Source organism: Mus musculus, chromosome X, assembly GCF_000001635.26.
Source record: "Mus musculus strain C57BL/6J chromosome X, GRCm38.p6 C57BL/6J".
Classification (NCBI taxonomy): domain Eukaryota; kingdom Metazoa; phylum Chordata; class Mammalia; order Rodentia; family Muridae; genus Mus; species Mus musculus.
Genome location: NC_000086.7, coordinates 144246873 through 144268843, shown reverse-complemented (window position 1 = coordinate 144268843; position 21971 = coordinate 144246873). Strand labels below are relative to the sequence as shown.

Here is a 21971-nt window from a genome sequence, read left to right as displayed (position 1 = left end):
CTCCTATTCCAGGAGGTAGGCATCTTTATTAACCAATGGGGGATAACTTGGAGGAAAGTTTTACACAACAAAAGCTGGTGTATTTGAGAATTTGCTTGTCTTGGGACTACCAGATCTTGGGATACAGTATTTAGCATTTGAATACATAGCTGGACCAACCCCACTATAGGGAATAACTAAAGAACTAAAGTTTATTTGCAGTAGTCAGTCAGCTCCCAGTTGAGCTAAGAAGGAAGGAAAGTAAAAAATATTTTAAAAGAATGGTTCTTAAATGCAAGTCCCTTACTTTGAGCATACTTTTCAAATTTAGTTATAATTTGTATACACTTATTGCTGTTATTATGTTGATTATAAAACATATTGAAAGTTCAAAATTATGAAGCAAGATAAAAACATATCTGAGCCAGGCAGGCTTGTAATCCCAACACTTGGGAAGAGGAAACAGGAGGACCAAGTGTTCAAGGTTAGCCTCAGCTATAGCGTGAGACCCTGTTGCAAGCCAGCAAGTAAACAATATATCTAAATACAAAAAGATATTCCGAATATAAAAGAAACTCTTAAGTCTTGATAGTCAAAAGAAAAATAGACTTCTCCTCTCCTCCGCCATCGCTGTGCACTCCTCCTGATTCGGCTTCTCGCATGTCTTCTCACAAGACTTTCCGACTCAAGCGATTCCTGGCCAAGAAACAAAAGCAAAATCGCCCTATTCCTCAGTGGATCCGGATGAAAACTCGTAACAAAGACAGGTTCAACTCTAAGAGAAGACACTGGAGGAGAACGGAGCTGGGTCTGTAAGGATTCACACAAAGGCAAGACTGAAGGGTTTATACTGAGTTGTGGTCAGCAATCAGTCCTACCAGATGGATTTCAACATTTTTAACCTGGCGACTTGCCTGTGTCTTAAATTAGGATGTTTGTCCAGTAATAAAATATAGAACCTTTCAAAAAAAGAAAAGAAAAGAAAAAAAGAAACATAGTTCAATTTAAAATGGTCAAAAGATTTGGATAGTCTTTTTTGTTTTGTTTTGTTTTGTTCTTCAAGACAATTTTCTGTGTCATCCTGGCTGTCCTGGAACTCACTCTGTAGACTGGGCTAGCCTCCAGTCCACGGAGATCCTCCTGCCTCTGCCTTCCAAGTGCTGGGATTAAAGGCTTGTGCTGCCACCACCTGGCTTAGTCATTTTATTTATTGTTTTTTTTTTAAATATATTTTTAAAGATTTTATTTTATTTATAGGAGTACACTGTAGCTGTCTTCAGACACAGCAGATGGGCATCAGATCCCATTACAGATGGTTGGGAACTGAATGCAGGTCCTCTGGAAGAGCAGTCAGTGCTTTTTTATTTTTTAGAAGTTGGGATGGCTGTCTAGTCAGTGCTGCAACAGCCTCACGTTTAATTCTCATAGGCTTTATAGACTTTACAGTATCGTGGGAAACAAAGTCATAAGCTAGCAGAGACAATGTCTGACATACATTTGATATTTCTACCCATCCAGGGGTTTTCTTACTCATTCCTGTCTCCTACTCCAAAATTAACAGAACATTCAGCCCCTTGCCTTGAGCTTTATGTGTATCCCCTCTTATAGTTCCAAGCATCAGCAGGTCAGGAAATCTGCCAGCAGACCCTGGCTGGCCTGACTTGGCAGTCAGTGCTCTTAACTGCAGAGTCATGTCGATTCTGTACAGGTGTACCAAGCCTCAACAAATAAACTTTGTGGACAAATGCAGGAAACACCCTATAGAGAGACCACACCTTTATATATTCTCTGTTGTCCTATAGGGCAGGCCTGCTCTGGACCTAATGGATTAAGGTGAACTTCCAGTAGGTTTAGAATCTATTTGGGGTGAGTGGAACTCTCTTGAATCATCAAGAGTCCTAAGAAAAGCTGGGCGGTGGTGGCGTACGCCTTAAATCCCAGCACTTGGGAGGCAGAGCCAGGCAGATTTCTGAGTTCGAGGCCAGCCTGGTCTACAGAGTGAGTTCCAGGACAGCCAGAGCTATACAGAGAAACTCTGTCTCAAAAAACAGAGTCCCAAGAGGAACTAATTTTGTTGTTCACAAACCTAGCTGGTCAGCAGCTAAGATTTATCTCGGACAACTGGAAAGCGTCAGCTTGTGAAATCTGAACACTAAAGCATCCACATCAAGGACTAAGTAGAGATGCGAGATTCAAAAGTAGGCAGAACCTCAGATATCAAGTGAAATTCTGGACAAGATCTTCCTACCTAAGTGTTTTAGCTGCAGACTGAGCAGCCATTCTTCTGAGGATGCTTTTCTGAGGCACATTTTGGCTGCGGTGGCGGTATTGTTGATTTATCCTGCTCATTTGAAGACTGTCTAATCGAACTGCTCAGGAAAGCCTGCAGTCTTTGTCTTAAAAGACCTTTACCAAGGCCTTGAATTTTAATGGCCTCGTTACAATGAAATTAAACATGTATAACTTAAAATAAATAGTATTGGAGCAAACAACTTTTCCAAAGGTCCAGTAAATGTACACTGCATACATAATAGGGTTCTCCATATCTCTACTCATTAATACCACAACAGCCAAAACCACGCCATGGGGCTCCAGAGAGGCTCACTGGGTAATGTTGCTGGCCAACAATCCTAACAACCTACCTTTGATCCCAAGGACTCATCTGGTAGAAAGAGAGAACTTACTCCCCAGGGGTGTCCTCCACCCACACACTATGCCCTTTGAGAAAACAAAGAACTAAATGTACATAATAATTGGAATCATACCATGATATCAATGTGCTTTCATTAGCAGGGCGGATGACAATATGGAGAAATTTAAGCCTTAATATAAATGTCACTTGTGCAGCCAACATGGAGAATGTTCTGGCAATTCTACAATTTACCTCAAACTACTATTTGGCTCAGATTTTTTTCTATAAATATGTATCAGGAGAATTAAAAGCATGTACCTAAAGGAAATAAACATTTCTTCATGGATGTTATCACAAAATTATCTATACTATCCTCAACTTGGGAACAACTAATATGTTCACAAGCTGATTAAAAAAATGTGCTATTTCTTTTTTTTTGTTTTTGTTTTTTGTTTTTTGTTTTTGTTTGTTTTTTGAGACAGGGTTTCTCTGTATAGCTCTGGCTGTCCTGGAACTCACTTTGTAGACCAGGCTGGCCTCGAACTCAGAAATCCACCTGCCTCTGCCTGCCTCCCAAGTGCTGGGACTAAAGGTGTGCGCCACCATGCCTGGCAAAAATGTGCTATTTCTATACAAAGGAATATGTTTGGGCATTAAAACAATGAAGTATTGATTATGTGACACAACACGGATGATCTTTGAAAATGGCATGGTATTTAAAACTCTTATTACATAATATCATTTATATAGAATATCCATAACAGGAAAGTCTATACAGATAAACAGTAGTGGTTTTTTGGGCAGCAGAGTGAATGAGGTTGGTCTTACAAACACTATGCATGCAAAATAATGAAAATGTCCTCATGTAAAACTGATTATTTTTTTCTCCCTTCTTGCTCTGTCCCCACGAGCTCCAGCCCAAAGATTTATTTATTTATTATATGTAAGTACATTACATTAGCTGTCTTCAGACACACCAGAAGAGGGCATCAGATCTCATTACAGATGGTTGTGATCCACCATGTGGTTGCTGGGATTTAAACTTAGGACCTCTGGAAGAGCAGTCAGTGCTCTTAACCTCTGAGCCATCTGTCCAGCCCAAAAACTGATTTCTCTCTTTCTTTCTTTCTTTCTTTCTTTCTTTCTTTCTTTCTTTCTTTCTTTCTTTCTTTCTTTCTTTCTTTCTTTCTTTCTTTCCTCCCTCCCTCCCTCCCTCCCTCCCTCCCTCCCTCCCTCCCTCCCTCCCTCCCTCCCTCCCTCCCTCCCTCCTTTCTTTCTTTCTTTCTTTCTTTCTTTCTTTCTTTCTCGCTGTCCTGGAACTCACTTTGTAGACCAGGCTGGCCTGGAACTCAGAAATCCGCCTGCCTCTGCCTCCCAAGTGCTGGGATTAAAGGCGTGCACCACCACGCCCAGCTTCGGAAATAACATTATTGATTTGGGGTTCATTTTACCTTAATTTGATTTTACTGTCATGCCTATTAACCTAAATAAGGATTTGCCCAATCAAGAATATCATTTTATTCCATTAAATTCTGGACAAGTGAACTGAATGAGCTTTAAAGGACACAAGCCACAATCTTCCATAATGGTGTAAGATTTACCTGTTGATTACTGTGGTAGTTTGAATGTAAATGGTCTGCATAGGCTCGTACGTTTGAATGTTTGATTCCCAGTTGGTAACCTATTTAGGCAGACTTAGAAAGTATGGTCTTAGCCCAAATTGGGATCCAGCTTAAGGGGAGGTCCCAAGGCCTGACACTATTACTGAGGCTATGGTGTGCTCACAAAAGGGGGCTATTATGACTGCCCTCCGAAAGGCACAACAAGCAGCTGAGTCAGATGCAGATATTTACACCCAACCAATGGACAGAAACTGGTGATCCCTGTGGTTTAATTAGAGAAAAGCTGGAAGAAGATGAGGAGGAGGGTGACCCTATAGGAAGACCAGCAATCTCAACTAACCTGGACCCCCAAGATCTCTCAGAAACTGAGCCACCAACCAATCAGCATACACCACCTGATATGAGGCCCACAACACATATACAGCAGAGGACTGCTGGGTCTGGACTCAGTTAGAGAAGATGCATCTAACTCTCAAGAGACTTGAGGCCCCAAGGAGTGGGAGGTCTGGTGGGGTGGGGGCTAGGGGGTGGGGGCCTCCTTTTGGAGAAGGTGGGGGAGGAGGAACAGTCAGAGGGTGCACAGGGAGGGGGATAAAGTCTGGACTGTAACAAAATATTAAAGAATAAATTAAAAAAAAAAAAGAAAGTGTGGTCTTGTTAGATGAAGTGTGCCACTGCCTTGGGGATTCAAAATACTTGTGCCACTTCAACTCAGCTCTCTCTGCCTCCTACTTTCAGATAAGGATATATCCTCTTGGCTCCAGCACCACGCCTGCTTGTCTGCCATGATGGTCATAGATTCACCCCAAACCCTAAGCAAGCCTCCGATAAAATGCATTCTCCTACATGCTGCCGTTGCCATGGTATCTTATCACAGCAATAGAAGAGAGGTACTGTAAATATTCAGAGGCTTTATAAGCATGCTGGCCCCTATACTAACATTACATGTATCATTTTCAGCAATTGTCGTCCTTTAAATGTGTACAGCCCAAAGTCAATAAAAAAATTGAAAAAGTCTTCTTAAAGCGTAAATTATACTTATTTCTAACGTTCCTGTGTCTTTGTTCCAATTGCAGTATTCTCTATATTTTTCTCTAGGTTTTTCAGACAGGATCTCAAGTATGCCTGGCTGGCCTTGCGCTCTCTCTATAACTTAATGTTGACTTCTCGAGAACTTTCCCTGTCTTTGCCGCCTCAGTACGGTTATCACAGGCACAGTGCCCACACCCAGTTTATGAAGGACTGAGGATCAATCATAGAAAGTTGTGTAGGCGAGGCCAGCAATCTAACAACTGAGCCATGCCCCACACCCTAGATTGTTTTCCTACTGGACTTTTCTCATTGCATTAAAAATAACCACATTAGTTAAAGTGTATTTATGTAATACTGCTAGAAAATCTGTAGAAGTAGTATTTTATTAATATCTAAAGTTCTCATAAATCCTAATCACAAATCTTGCATGTTGGGGTTCCGTTGTTTCAGCAATAGCATAAGCTCATTTGAGGAAAATACTGTTTAATTAGTGAATTGGTTTGAAAAGTAAATTTTGCAAATTTTGCTTATTCAAAGAAGCAAAAAGAGTAGTTTTAAGTATATAAATGTCATATACTATCCTTTTTTTTTTTTTACCATGTGATATGTTTCTAAATCTTGTTTTGTATTGAGTTTGAACTTTAAAATTAGTTCTTTGAGGATTTCACACATATTTCAATCATATTCATCTTCCCTTCCACAACTCCTCCCAGATGCATCTCTTCCCTTCCCCACACAGCTTTATGCCATCTTTCCTCCATCAAGGCCAACACCCTACCCCAATATTCTTGGCTATGTGGCTTTCCACTATTAGACAAAATTGACTTTTCCTCTCCCAGCAGCAAACAATTGTCAGTGACTCTCTGGCTGGGAGTGGAACCTTCCTGTGCAACTCCCCATTCCCTACTCAGGTGGTCTAGATTGACCTTGCATGGATCTTATGCGCCTCTGAGTTCACATGTGCTGCTGCTCTGCTGGGTCCAGATGTTTTCTTACAGTCACCTGGCTCTTACACTCCTCTCACCCGCCTCTTCTGCAATAATCCATAAGCATGTGGAGGAAGGAATGAAATGCCCATGTTCCATTGCAAGCTGGGCATTTCTGTAGTCTCTCATCCTGTGCACACTGGCAAGTCTGTGGGTCTCTGTATTCATCATAATCTATTAGAAATAGAAGGTTCTCTGGTGAGGGTTGATGGATACACATCATGTGTGTGTGTATGTGTGTGTGTGTGTGTGTAGGGGGGGGGCATATGTGTATGGATGTCTGTGGAGGCCAGAAAAGGATGTCAGGCATTTGTGAGCTGCTGAATGTGGGTTATGGAAGCTGAGCTCTGGTACTTTACAATGGCAGTAAGTGCTCTTCACTGATGAGCCGTTTCCATCCTTTGCTTATGACGTAGTTTTGTTTTCATTACTTGAATTTAACATTTACTGATGTTTAACGGGTTTTTATGAAAGTTCTTTGGAAGAGTTGAAAAAATTCACAGCTTCTCTATTGTATACACCCAATGACTTATTCACTTGCTTGTTAGTAATTTCCTTTCCAGAGCTGCGAAGACTATCCAAGTTGTAAAACTTCATTATTATAGTTATAAACTTTATGTTACATAAAAATACAATGTGATGCTATCTGAATAGTGTGTTGCTAAGGAAACCTCAAAAATATTTTCAGGTTCTTATTCTTTTCAGTAACATTAACTATAGAGATGTCTATGGATCATTCTAATAATTAAAATGCAAACAGGGAGCTTACGTATTTATCACAAAGGCTTTGTAGAAACAACAGCTTAGTCACCGTGAAAGCCTGGAAATTAATGCCCAAAATTAAACATTAGGAAAATGGCTATTGTCTAAGAGAATCAAACAAAATGACCTGCATCCTGACCCAAGTTGAGGAGATGGTCTCTAAGTACATTTTTTTCTTTAGTGACAAGGCTCAGGTTTATCTCCTTATAGGGCAGCACTTGAGAAGCAAAGGCAGGAGGATCTTTGTGGATTTCAGGCCCCCTTGTTCTACAAAGTGAGTTCCAGGACAGCCAGGGCTGTCTCAAAAAAAAAAAAAATTACCTTTAATCTTTTTTTTTTTTTTTTTTTTTGGTTTTTTGAGACAGGGTTTCTCTGTAGCCCTGACTGTCCTGGAACTTATTCTGTAGACCAGGCAGGCCTTGAACTCAGAAATCTGCCTGCCTCTGCCTCCCAAGTGCTGGGACTAAAGGTGTGCCCCACCACACCCAGCACCTTTAATCTTTAAATAGTCTCCATCTCAGAAAGGTGCAAAATCCATATTGTAAAGCCTGCATTACTAATTTCTTCTCCTCCTGGACATCCCAAAAGGAGGACGAAATAATTTGAGAAGCTGCTAGTTGATAAATATTCTCAAATATTTAATTTAATGCTATTGCAAGTGCGAAGAACATTCTAAATATATAAATCAAGAAAAATATTTAAAAAATGTTAAATTAAGTAGCCAAAGTATCCTATAACATCAGTCTATGAAAAAGGAGGCTATGGATTTAAAAGAGAGTAAGAAGGGTTATAAGGTGGGTTCGAGGAGGAAAAGGGGAAGGGGAAATAGTGTAAATATGTTGTAATCTCAAAAACAAGTCATAAACCCAGACGTGGTGGCGCACGCCTTTAATCCCAGCACTCCGGAGGCAGAGGCAGGCAGATTTCTGAGTTCGAGGTCAGCCTGGTCTACAAAGTGAGTTCCAGGACAGCCAGGGCTATACAGAGAAACCCTGTCTCAAAAGACAAGCAAGCAAGCAAACAAACAAACAAAAACAACAAAAGACACCGGCATGAACTAAAACAACCCCTCCCCCAGAAAACAAATGAATTTCTTCATAGTTGTGCAATTGATAGATACTCATAAGGAAATAGAAACATAATGTTGGGATTATCTTTTCTTCAGTTGAATTCTGGATTCTCAGCCAAGAAAAACAAAACTATGAATTGATGAATTGGTTTTGCAATCTATCAGATTTTTGTAACAACATATAAGAAATCCCAAAGACAGTGGAAAGTATGAATCTTCATAAAGGCAGAGAATCCTGGAAGGTTGACGTAGCTATCATGCCTTTGAAAAGATAGCCAGGAGCCTTGTTTACCATGCAGTTATAAATAATTTGTTCAGGTAATAGAGCAATCTGTTGCTATCTAATACAGATGTTAGAGCAATGCTGAGTTTATTGCACACTCTCTGGCAAGATAGTGCCAAACTACCTCAAACTGGCAAATCTGAGGAACAGTGTTCACAGGGCATTTGAGGAGGAGTTAGAGCCTGTGCGGTTTAGGCTGAGACCTGATACAGAGTAGGTAGGATTTATAGCATAGTAGTTTTGCATTGATGAGCATAGAAACAATGATGATCTTGAAGTGAATTAATCTTGATTAGTTGATTGGTTCTAAAAAGCAAACATTTCTTTGAGTAGCTAAAAATGTAAGCCTAGTCCAAGTTTATGAAAAAGAAGCCGTTTCTGATATCAATATCACTTTAAAATGAGGTAGGGAAGCATAGCTCTTCTGCTACTGTGCTGGCACACATCTATGAGCCTAGCATGTGGCAGGGGTGAGGTGGGGATGGGTGCGTAGATGAAGGAGGATCAGTAATTTGAAGTCAGTATCCACTTCTGTATTTGTTAGGCACTGGCAGAGCCTCTCAGGGGACAGCTTTATCAGGCTCCTGCCAGCAAGCACTTGGTGGCATCCACAATAGTGTCTGGGTTTGGTGATTGTTTATGAGATGGATTCCCAGTGAAGGAGCTAGAGAAAGAAACCAAGGAGTTGAAGGGATTTATAGCTCCATAGGAGGAACAACAATATGAACTAACCAGTACCCAGAGCTCCCCCAGAGCTCCCAGGGACTAAACCACCAACCAAAGAGTACACATAGTGGGACTCATGGCTCCAGCTGCATATGTAGCAGAGGATGGCCTTGTCAGACATCAATGGGAGGAGAGGCCCTTGGTCATGTGAAGGCTCTATGCCTCATTGTAGGGTGATATGAGGGCCAGGACGTAAGAGTGAATGGGTTGGTGAGCAGGGGGAGAGGGGAGGAGATAACGGGAGGGTGTTTTCTGAGGGAGACCAGGAAAGGGGATAACATTTGAAATGTAAATAAAGAAAATATCTAATAAAATAAAATATAAAAAAATAAATAGAATAAAGTTCTCTTCAAGACATCTCATGGTTACTAATCAAAGTGTCCAAGATATTTGAAGATGTACTCTTGTCAATCAGAAAGAAAATTGAAGTCAGTGTCAGCCTAGGCTACATGAGATCCTGTCTCAAAAAATATGCTTGTTCTCAGAAATGGTTAATACAGGAAGAGGAAATTATGTTTTTAGTTCTTGCAGAGTATGCCACACCCGATTGCTTCTATAGTTTGCTCTGTTTGCCACTCCCCCCCCCCCAGTTTTAATGATATAGAATTGGTAATGCTGCAACTTTCATTAACTACTTTTGAGACAGAGTTTCTCTGTGTAGCCTTGGCTGTCCTAGAATTCACTCTATAGACCAGGCTGGTGCCTCTGCCTCAAATGTGCTGGGATTAAAGGCATGGGACACCACTGCCTGGCATGCTGCGGCTTTTAATACCTCCATTCCAAAATGGCTTCCACTCAGAACCTAAGGGCTGCTTAAGGATTATTTTATGACGAAGATATCTGAGATTGAACAGATGCAGAAAGAAGCCTCTTTGGAGCTTTCCTCATCTGATTAAAATCAGACCTTTTTCTGAGATGAAAGCTTTGTCTTTGAGGTGATTTCTACTGTCAGGAAAGAGACTAAGACTAAACCTAGCAGAAATCATTGCTCTTAGGGAGTTTCATGCTCAGAAGGCAGAACGACTTACACCTGAATAAACAAATGTCACAGATTTTCCAGCCTCATTTTTTTCTTCTAGAATCCCATTCGGGTTTTCAAAAAAAAAAAAAAAAAAAAACAAAAAACAAAAAACAAAAAACAAAAAACCCTCATGTGTTCTCATAGAAGTTTGTCTCCCTTCTCTTTCTTACTATGTTAGCTCTATAGGTTGTACAGCCAGCCAAAGCCTCCTGTTTGAGTTACTTGTTACTAAACAGACCCACACAGATGTGTATTGTACATGTAAATAAAAGCTATTTTCTCCTGCTGATCTGTTTGTTATTTTATTCATATGCTTCCAGTGAGCGAACACAAGACTGCAAAGCAAAGCCTTCCCCGTCCTGATGATTTTTAGCATACTGTTACCCACTATTGCATTCGCAAATTTTGATCATCAGCTTTGAGTAAATGCACATTTGTGAATTTTTATGCTTCGAAAAATTAGAATAAAATACGTTTGAAAGTTTTCTTGTTTTACATCTTTACATACCTATAGCTCTATCTATAGATAAGTTTATCTATAGATGTCCTATAGATGTGAGTACAGGGATGTAGAGAGCATATTTATAAGTTCATCTGCACTATTCCCATCACTACTATCCTTTGCTGCTATCAGAACCCAGATTCTTCTGTCTTCTATTTGGACTGGAAACCTTGAGTCCCCCGGGCCATCAGAATGAAACTGGAAGTCCTGAAGCATCCCGCCCTGTGGACTAAGGGAGGACTTACCAGGCTTTCAGGATCTCAACAGTAAAATCAGCCACTATTACACTGGCCAGACTGAACTGTGCAAGTCAATCTAAGAAATCCCCACATACACTAGGTTTTCTGTTCTTTTACAGAATGCTAAGTACAAATGCTAATAACTAAATGTTACTTCCTTTTCCTTATTCTAATTCACTAAGCATAAATTTATGCCTTAGGTGTGAGATTTGTTTGTTTGAAACAAGGTTTCTCTGTGTAGCCCCTGCTTTCCTGGAACTTGCTCTGTAGATCAGGCTGGCTTCCAGCTCACAGAGATCCACCTGCCCCGGCCTCACAAGTGCTGGGATTAAAGATGTGGACCACCACCACCCAGTTAGATGTGAGATTTAAACACCATATACTTTACAAAAGCCATCTTAAAAGTCAAAAATATCTTAAATATATTTAGGTAAGACTTTCAGAAAGTAAACTCATCTCTTTTTTTTTTAAAAAAAGATTTATTTATTTATTATATGTATTACACTGTAGCTGTTTCAGACACTCCAGAAGAGGGTATCAGATCTCTTTGAGGATGGTTGTGAGCCACCATGTGGTTGCTGGGATTTGAACTCAGGACCTTTGGAAGGGCAATCAGGCTCTTAAACACTGAGCCATCTCTCCAGTCCTAAACTCATCTCTTAATTGTGTGTGTGTGTGTGTGTGTGTGTGTGCGCGCACACACATGTGTGTTTATGTAAGAAAGAGTTTGAGGTAGCCCAGGCTGGCATTGTCAAGTTCACTAAGTAGCTAAGTATGACCATGAGCTTCTAATTTTCCTAACTTTACCTCCCAAGTGCCAGGATTAAAGTGTGCAGGGCCACACCCAACTTAAATCCATCTTGTTATTCCTTAGTTGATATCTCTTGAAATAGTAGATTAGCTTGTGTATGATTTATATTTTGGAAAAGGCAACACAGTGTATTACTTTTAAAAACTAATGTTTAATAAACAAAATGATAAACAAAAATTGTATATGTTTATGAAGTAATGTGATTGATATGCACAATCTGATTTAAACATAATGCAGTATATATAGGTATTTGAATGTCTTCTAAAATATTAAGGCCCCTGTAGTTAGCTGTGGTTTGGAATACATACTTGTTCCATTCTACATTCAAGATGTAATCCTCTTACACATGTGACTATTTTAGGTTCCTTTCTGTTTGTGTGATAGAATACTCTGACAAAAAGCAACTTAAGAAGAAAAAAGATTTATTGAGCTGACCTTTCCAGGCCATAGTTGATAGCTGAGGGAAGTCAGGGCAGGAATTCCCGCAGACAATTGAGTCAGAAACCCATGGGAGGGATAATGCATGTTTGCTCACACAGACTAGTGCTTAGCTACTATTCTAATACAGTCCAGGACTACGTGCCCATAAAGTATGCTACCACGGTGGACTGGGCCCTCCTCCATCAATTATCCACCAAGACAGTGTACCACAGGCTGATCTGATACAAAAAACCTTACAATTGAAACTCCCTTCTCAGATGATTCTAGGTTGTATCAAGTTGATAATAAACGCTAACAGGATAATGGTTGCTGCTAATAATACCAGTATTTATTGGTTGAGGACAGACTATGTAAGAGAATTGTCCAAAAGGTCAAGGCCATCCTGGCCTGCAAAGTGAGACCCCATTTCAAACAACAAAACAAAGATCATAAACCACTTAGGCCCTTGGTTCAATGAGTGTGTGCTTGCATGCGCACTCGCATGCACACACACACATACACACACACACACATGGGGTCGGGGAGAGAGAGAGAGAGAGAGAGAGAGAGAGAGAGAGAGAGAGAGCAAAGCATCTTATGTATTTGCTGAAGTAAAAATAAACAAATTCATCATTTTATCTCAAGGGGTGCCAATGAAAAAAATGATGCCCATGCATTTCGATACACGTCTTTCCTTTAGAGAAACACCCCTTCTATTCTTTTCATACTAGTAAATTTTGTTCCCCCAAAGTCATCTTGGACCCTTCTTCTTTCAACTTCCATTTGCTTTCTTTGTTTTATCACAATTAACCCTTTGCTTTTCTGAAGCATCTTATATGTCTGCATTATATGCTCTATAGGATAATAAAATTGATAAACATCTGTTGACTCTGTATATTGAAATGTCTCAAAGGTGGAAATGGTGGTTTGATTAGTGTGTGTGTGTGTGTGTGTGTGTGTGTGTGTGTGTGTGTGTGTGTGTGATCTCAATCTTTAATTCAGACAAATGGCCATGATTTGAGGTTGATACACATAAATATCTCTATCTCCAGGACAATAATCCAGCTTTATAAGAATCCATGATTTTGTCACCTGCTTCTGTAAGCAATGAAGAACTAAACATATAAACACCCTAATAATTGTTGTTGATAAATGGACAGCTGGTCCCAAAGCATTGTTATACTTCCTTGAAAATTGAGTTCAACTCAATTTTTGGTTTCAGATTGTAAGCCACTAGTGAAAGAGAAAACAAAGCCCCTCGGGAAAATTTGATTCCAGTAGTTTTGTTTACTTGGTCTTCATAATTTGGAATTCAACAATGTGGTGTTCTGTCAGCTTCAATTTCAACAGGACTGCTTTGGTTGATTCTGTTGGCTAATGTTGTTGTTCATAAATCACGAAATGTTATTGTTGCTAGGGAACATTGTAGTTGCTGTCTACTAACCAAATCAATTTTGACAAAATAACAGCATAGTCAATTTCATTTGTGTGTGTATTATGCACATTTCCAGCTGCATAAGATTATCATAAACACTACATAAAACGTTTTAAGATTGTGAGTTGTATATGCGAAGGGTGTGTTCATTTGCATTTCTCAGATACCACTGTAATTTACTATTACATTATACTATGAGAGAGGTAAGCCAGGAAGTGGTGTAGGGTCTTTAAATATCCAAGTACTCAGCTGATTTTATTAGTTGTAAGTGCTTTGCTTTTTTTTTATTCTCAGTGAGCATACATCAGTTTAACACAATAAACCCAGTTTAATTTCTTTCTTTAGCTTTCAGCCTGAATAAGTTCTTGCATTTAAATAGCCAGATGCTCCACACCAAGAATTATGAGATGACAAAGGACTTTGGGGTCAGGTCCAGAGGCTCATTTGAAAAAAAAAAAATCGTGAAGGAAACTGAAACTCTCCCATCATCCACATACAGAATTTTAGGAGATTAACCCATGCAGTGTTGACAGAAGTGATGGCAAGGGGCTTATGCAAACGCAATTAATCTTCCAACCAGTTGCTGTTGAATTAAACAAAGGGGAGATTATTCTGGGTGAGCCTGGGTTAATCAGCAAAGGCAGCAAAGTCTTTTAAAGAGAAACCCGGTTGCTATATTGCTGCTAGCCTTTGAAGGTAACATCCATGTATCCAAAAGTTGCAAGGCAGTAGATTCTGCTACATCATATCTAATTTTGGAAGAAAGCCAGAAACACCAGAAAGATCTCTGTCCTGGTGAATAGACTAAATTTGGATTTTAGCCAAATAAAACAATAGTCAGAAAACCCACTCAATCCACCCCCACTAATCCAAGAAAATAACCAGATATTTTTGTTAAACTGCTAAATTAATGGTATGTTCCTATAGGATATTATTGTACTCCCCTTTGCTTAGAGAATAATCCTCTCCTATAAATAAATAGGTAGATAAACAAATAAGAGAAAGATAAAATGCACAAGAATAATTTGAAGTCTTGGTTAGATATATTTTGAATAATAGGCTATTCTACTTGATAAAGAACATAAGGACTTTTGAAAGAAATATGTGTATGATGCTTTCCATTTTGTTTTCTTTTTCTTTTTTTTAAAAAAAAAGATTTATTTATTTATTTATTATATGTAAGTACACTGTAGCTGTCTTCAGACACTCCAGAGGAGGGAGTCAGATCTCATTACAGATGGTTGTGAGCCACAATGTGGTTGCTAGGATTTGAACTCAGGACCTTCGGAAGAGCAGTCGGTACTCTTTAACTGCTGAGCCATCTCTCCAGCCCCTCCTTTTTGTTTTCATATTTTGTCTTATAATTTAAAAGGATTATATGTTTCCTTTGGAAAATTTGGAAACAAAAAGCTTGGGGGAAGGCTCAACAGTTAAAGTTCTTGCTACACGAATGTGAGAAATGGAGTTCAGATCCCAGAAATTCAGCTAAATGCTAGGTGGACCAATCTCTGAGGACCACATGCACAAGCACATTTGTACATGTGCGCCCACACATGTTCCTACACACATGCAAAATTCCGTATAAACACATATACACAGAAGCATACTGCCACACACATAAAAAATGGAAAAAGGAAATGTGGAAACCATAGAAAGGCACACAGTAGACTTTTATACTAGTTTTATCTATTTTTCTTTTCTCTTCTCTTCTCTTCTCTTCTCTTCTCTTCTCTTCTCTTCTCTTCTCTTCTCTTCTCTTCTCTTCTCTTTCTTTCTTTCTTTCTTTTTTTTTTTTTTTTTCGAGACAGGGTTTCTCTGTATAGCCCTGGCTGTCCTGGAACTCACTTTGTAGACCAGGCTGGCCTTGAACTCAGAAGTCCACCTGCCTCTGCCTCTCAAGTGCTGGGATTAAAGGCATGTGTCACCACGGCCAGCTATCTATTTTTCATTTACAATGACCACCTTTGCCTACTAATAACACCTAGGCCTAGAACAATGTCTGATCCATCCTGGTTGCTAAGATATTATTTACTGAACACAGAGGGTATAAGATGAGTAGATAAAACTTTTATTTTGTTACTACTTTTTAAATAAAAGATTTATTTGTTTATTTTATTTTATTTTATTTTATTTTATTTTATTTTATTTTTTCTGGTTTTTCGAGACAGGGTTTCTCTGTGTAGCCTTGGCTGTCCTGGAACTCACTCTGTAGACCAGGCTGGCCTCGAACTCAGAAATCCGCCTGCCTCTGCCTCCCGAGTGCTGGGATTAAAGGCGTGCGCCACCACGCCCGGCTTATTTGTTTATTTTATGTATACGAGCACACTGTAGCTGTCTTCAGATGCACCAGAAGAGGACATCTGATCCCATTACAGATGGTTGTGAGCCAGTATGTGGTTGCTGGGAATTGGACTCAGGACCTCCGGAAGAGCAGTCAGTGCTCTTAACCTCTAAGCCATCTTGCCAGCCGTTGTTACCACTTTTAAAGATTATTGTTTTATTTAGATTTATTTAATTTCCCCTGTTTATTTTCTCATACAATATATTCTGATTATAGTTTACCTTCTCTCCACTCACCCCAGTTTCTTTCCACCCCACCTCCCATCCAGATCCACTCCCTTTCTGTCTCTCATTAGAAAGGAACAGGCTTCGGAGAGATAACCAAACATAACAAAATGATACATAGCCAGCTTAAAAAAAAAACCCATCAGGAGTGGATAAGACAAACCAATAGAAGGAAGAGCCCAAGAGAAGGCACAAGACTCCAAGACACACTCATTCACACACTTTGGAGTCCCATAAAAATAGTAAACTAAAAGCCGGAGAGATGGCTTAGTGGTTAAGAGCACTGACTACTTTCCCACAGGTCCTGAGTTCAATTCCCAGCAACCACATGGTGGCTCACAACCATCTGTAATGGAATCCGGTGGATGACCTCTTCAGGTGTGTCTGAAGACATCCACAGTGTACTCATATACATAAAATAAATGAATAAATCTTTAAAAAATTGTAAACAAAAAAGTAAACTCTCCCTCTTTCTTTCCCTCTCTTTTGCATAATGTCTGGCTGTTGGTCTCTGTATTTGTTCCCATCTGCTGCTAGAGAAAACTTGTCTGATGATGGCTGAATAAGGCACTGATCTAGACTATAGCAGATGATCATTAGGGGTAATTTTATTGTTAATTTTTTAAGACCAGTAGTATTTGGTTTAACCCTAGATCGTTGGCCTATGTAGTCTCTGGTTCTTGGTCAAACTAGCAGTATCAGGTATGGGTTACACCTTGTGGAGTGAGCCTTAAGTCAAATCAGACATGGGTTGGCTATTCCCATAAGCTTTGTGCCTCTATTGTCCTAGCATATATTGCAGGTAGGACAGATTGTAGATCAAAGGTTTTGTGGACCTTCCCATACCAAAGACATTAGAAAATAGAGATTAAGGTTCTATGCAGGTATCAACTGAACACTTCCATGTTCAGTGTGTGTGTGTGTTTTGTTATCTTCAGCAATGGAGCCTTACTGTTAGATTGTCTTGGTAACAGCCTGGGTTGTTTTGGGATTTCAATGGGAACCCTTTGGCTAACAGCTCAATTGGATATAACCCAGATCCATTACTGGAAACTTCATTTGGTAACAAGAGATGGCCAGTTGGGATTCCATCTCTCTCCTTATTTAGAAACCTCATTAAGATCACCTTCATATATTTCAGGAAGTTTCCATTGCACTAAGTTTCCATACTACCCCTCAAATGCCCCTCAATTCTAGCTGTCTCTCTCTGCATCCCTTCTGTCATCCAATCCCTCTTCCCCTCCCCACCCGATCCTTTCATTCCCATCCCCCTTGCCATAGAACCTATTCTATTTCTCCCTCCCAGGAAAATATATGTGCCCCCTCCAGTCCTTTCCACTATATCTGACCTCTCTGGGACTATGGCTTATAGCTTGATATCTTAGGGTTTTATTGCTGTGAAGAGACAGACCTTGGTAACTCTTTTTGTTTTGTTTTGTTTTGTTTTGTTTTGTTTTGTTTTGTTTTGTTTTGTTTTTCGAGACAGGGTCTCTTTGTATAGCCTTGGCTGTCCTGGATCTCACTTTGTAGACGAGGCTGGCCTCGAACTCGGAAATCTGCCTGCCTCTGCCTCCCGAGTGCTGGGATCAAAGGCATGCACCACCACGCCCGGCCATGGTAACTCTTATAAAGGAAAACATTTATTTATTTATTAAGATTTATTTATTTATTTTATGTATATGAGTATACTTTAGCTGTATAAATGGTTGTGAGCCTTCATGTGGTTGTTGGGGATTGAATTTAGGACCTCTGCTCACTCCGACTTGCTCAGTCCCTGCTTGATCCAGCCCAAAGATTATTTATTAATATAAATAAGCACATTGTAGCTGTCTTCAGACAGCTACCAGAAGAGGGTGTCAAATCTCATTATGGGTGGTTATGAGTCACCATGTGGTTGCTGGGATTTGAACTCAAGACCTTTGGAAGAGCAGTTAGTGCTCTTACCCACTGAGCCATCTTGCCAACCCAAAGGAAAATTTGTTTTTGTTTTTTTTTTTTGTTTTTTTGAGACAGGGTTTCTCTGTGTAGCCCTGGCTGTCCTGGCACTCACTTTGTAGACCAGGCTGGCCTCGAACTCAGAAATCCGCCTGCCTCTGCCTCCCGAGTGCTGGGATTAAAGGCATGTGCCACCACGCCCGGCTAAAGGAAAACATTTAATTGATGCTATTTTACAGTTTCAGAGGTTTAGTCCATTATCATCATTGCAGGAACCACAGTGGCAAGCTTGCAGAGCAGACATGGTACTGGAGAAGGAGCTGGTAGTTCTACATCCCACGAACCCTGAGTTGGCTTTCCCTCACCATACCATGGTACTGGTCCCAGAGATTAGTAATACCACAGATTCATACTATTTTATTTATCTATTTTAATTAATTACTTTTTTGTTTGTTTGTTTTTGTTTTTTTGTTTTTTGTTTTTTCTCAGTATAGTCCTGGATGCCCTGGAACTCACTCTGTAAACCAGGTTAATCTTGAACTCAGAAATCCACCTGCCTCTGTCTTCCAAGTGCTGGTATTAAAGGCGTGCCGCACTACTGCCTGGCTATTAATTACTTAGAAAAAGATGTATTTATTTATTTTATGTATATGAGTACACTGTAGCTGTACAGATGGTTGTGAGCCTTCATGTGGTTGCTGGGAACTGAATTTAAGACCTCTGCTCTCTCTGGTTGGACCCACTCACTCAACCCCTGCTCACTCTGGCCCAAAGACTATTTATTAATATAAATAAGTACATGTAGCTGTCTTCAGACACACCAGAAGAGGGTGTCAGATCTCATTACGGATGGTTGTGAGCCATCATGTGGTTGTTGGGATTTGAACTCAGGACCTTTGGTACAGCAGTCAGTGCTCTTAACTGCTCAACCATCTCTTCAGACCCCTAATTAATTACTTTAATTTTTATATTTTCTGAGTGATCTTGGGTGCCCATGTACCATGAAATATACATAATGGTCAGAGGACAACTTTTGGGAGTCAGTTTTTCCTTCTACTTTGTTGAGGCAGTCTCTCTTGTTTCTACCACTGTGATGCAGAAACACCACTCCAACCTAGCTGACCTAGAGTTTGTGTGGATTTTCCCCTCTCTGTCTCCCTTCATGCTGTAGAACTGTGGGGATTACAGGTGCAAGTCCCTGAATTTGGCTTCTTGCCAAATTATGGGGGCTGAACTTAGGTCATCAGCCATTGGTTTATCCATTTACCTACTAAGTCATCTTCCAGGTTCCAACTTTTTTTTTTGAGATTTATTTATTATATATAAGTACACTGTCGCTGTCTTCAAACACTCCAGAAGAGGGAGTCAGATCTCGTTAAAGATGGTTGTGAGCCACCATGTGGTTGCTGGGATTTGAACTCCAGACCTTTGGAAGAGCAGTCGGGTGCTCTTATCCACTGAGCCATCTCACCAGCCACCAGGTTCCAACTTTTATCCTTTGTAGATTTAAATTTTTTTTGAGATCATAATGTAATTGCATCATTTTCTCTTTTCTGTTCCTTCTTTCAAACCCTCCCATATGCCTCTCCTTGCTCTCTTTCAGATTCATGGCCTCTTTATTCATTAATCGTTGTTACATACGTCTATGTTATTTACCTAAATAAATATATACAACCTCATTTGTAAAAACTGTATGATGTCTGTACGATGTCACTTGTATGTATGCGTTTTCAGGGCCGACTATTCACTGAGCTATTGTTCATATGTATATGTCATACAACCAATAACAATTAAGGTTATAGTTTAGTGGTTTTTAATTTATACACAGTTATATGAATCACTACAATCTATATTATACTTTTAAGTTTAAAAGAATAGATTTTAATTAGACTTATTGATATGATTATACTCCTAGTGTCCTTAAGAACTAACAGTGTTTACTAGAAATTTCCAGTTTCTTTCTTAGGAAATGTTTAGCTTTTTGTAGCATGAGCATATCTAAAAGTACTAAGGCTTTCTGTAGAATGCTGACCATCAGTACAATGGAATACTGTTGTACTAAAAGTTAACAAATGGCTTGTACATGCTATCACAACAGAGATCAACCTTGAAAATATTGTGCAAAGTAAAAGTAGTCAATTGTAAAAGATAGGTATTTGAATATGCTTGGCCTAGGGAGTGGCACTATTTGGGGATGTGGCCTCTTTTGAGAAAGTGTGTCACTGCGGGTGTATCCTTTAAGACCCTTGTGCTAGCTGTCTAGAAGTCAGTCTTCTCCCAGTGGCCTTCAGATGAAGGTGTAGAACTCTCAACTCCTCCTGTACCATATCTGCCTGGACACTGCCATGCTACCACCTTGATGAGAATGGACTAAAACTTTGAACCTGTATACCAGCCCCAGTTAAATGTCCTTGTAAGAGTTGCCTTGGTCACGATATCTGCTCACAGCAGTAAAACCCTAACTAAGATAGTATATGTTTCATTTTGTCCATGTATGTGTAATATCCAGAAAAGGCAAGTCCAAAAGGTGAGAAACTATATGTTTACTAGGAACAAAAAATAGCAGGGTTAATGGAAAATGATTGTTAACAGGCACAGGGGCTTTGTGGGGACTGGTGAAAATACTTCTGAATTACTTCATGGTGATGACTACACAACTCTGCAAATGTTAAAAACACTGCCTTATACATTTGAAATAAATGGATTTTGTGCTATATAAAATATATCTCAATACAGCTATTGAGAGCGTACATGGTTGAGGAGGGATTTTATTCTGCCTAATTGACCACAGTGAAAACTAATGACCCTTAAGGAAAGACATTAGGAAATTTATACCTGCTTCTAAACATCAATTCAAATCACAGAAGGTTTAGTTTGTGTTTTTTAAAAAATTATATAAAAGCATAATTACTAGTGTATTCTTCCAAACATTTTGGGAAGAAGTAATATTCGTTTTACATAAGCTGTTTGAAAAAGCATGAAGAAATCTTTTTCTGAACAAATTTTATGAAGCCGACACTGTTTTTATATAAAAACCAAAAATATTTATAAATGTACAACAAAGCTATGTAGTACCTTTCTCCTTTCATGTAGTTTTGATTCTCACAGGTTCAATTATCCATTGTCTATAAATTTGCAATGGAAATCAGTTTCTCTTTAGCTCTTTTTTCCCCCCAAACCCTTTCTGTTTTGAAACAGGCTAACCCGGGCTAGCCTCAACTCAGACTCCTCCTACATCACTTCATACATGTTGGGATTACAAGTGTGTACCACAACAGATAAATATTTCATAATCTTTTTTTTTTTAAAGATTTATTTATTTATTATATGTAAGTACACTGTAGCTGTCTTCAGACACTCCAGAAGAGGGCGTCAGATCTTGTTATAGATGGTTATGAGCCACCATGTGGTTGCTGGGATTTGAACTCCGGACCTTCGGAAGAGCAGTCAGGTGCTCTTACCTGCTGAGCCATCTCACCAGCCCCAATATTTCATAATCTTAAACTGCATATTGTTTTAAATAATGTGATGCAAATTTATGCCTTCCTACTTTGTCTTGCCTGGGACGTAAAACACCCCTTTGTCTAGAGTATCTGTATTGTATACACATCTCAGCCGTTAGTCACATACTATTCATTTTGGTTAACTGTCTATCATAGTATTTGTGTTCAAATTATTTTAGTTAATATGATCCCAAGGCATAAAAGTAATGTCACTGTCAGTTTAGGTATGTCTAAGAAAAGTTATAGTGCTTCTTTTATGTGGAATAGAGCTTGACATAAATAAAGAAGAAAGGACCGGGCATAGTGACACATGCCTATAATCCTAATCCTAGTATACTTGGGAATGCTAAAACAAGACAATTATGAGTTCAAGTTCAGCCTAGATTATTAAGGAAGTTCAATGCTGTGCTGGAACCATAGCTCAGTCTTTAAGAACACTGACTGCAGAT

General features: G+C 39.4%; 1 pseudogene; it reads left to right on the top strand.

Moving 5' to 3' along the window:
- The first annotated feature begins 639 nt into the window (after nucleotides 1-639).
- Gm15067 lies at nucleotides 640-805 on the top strand (annotated as a pseudogene).
- The last annotated feature ends 21166 nt before the right edge of the window (nucleotides 806-21971 follow it).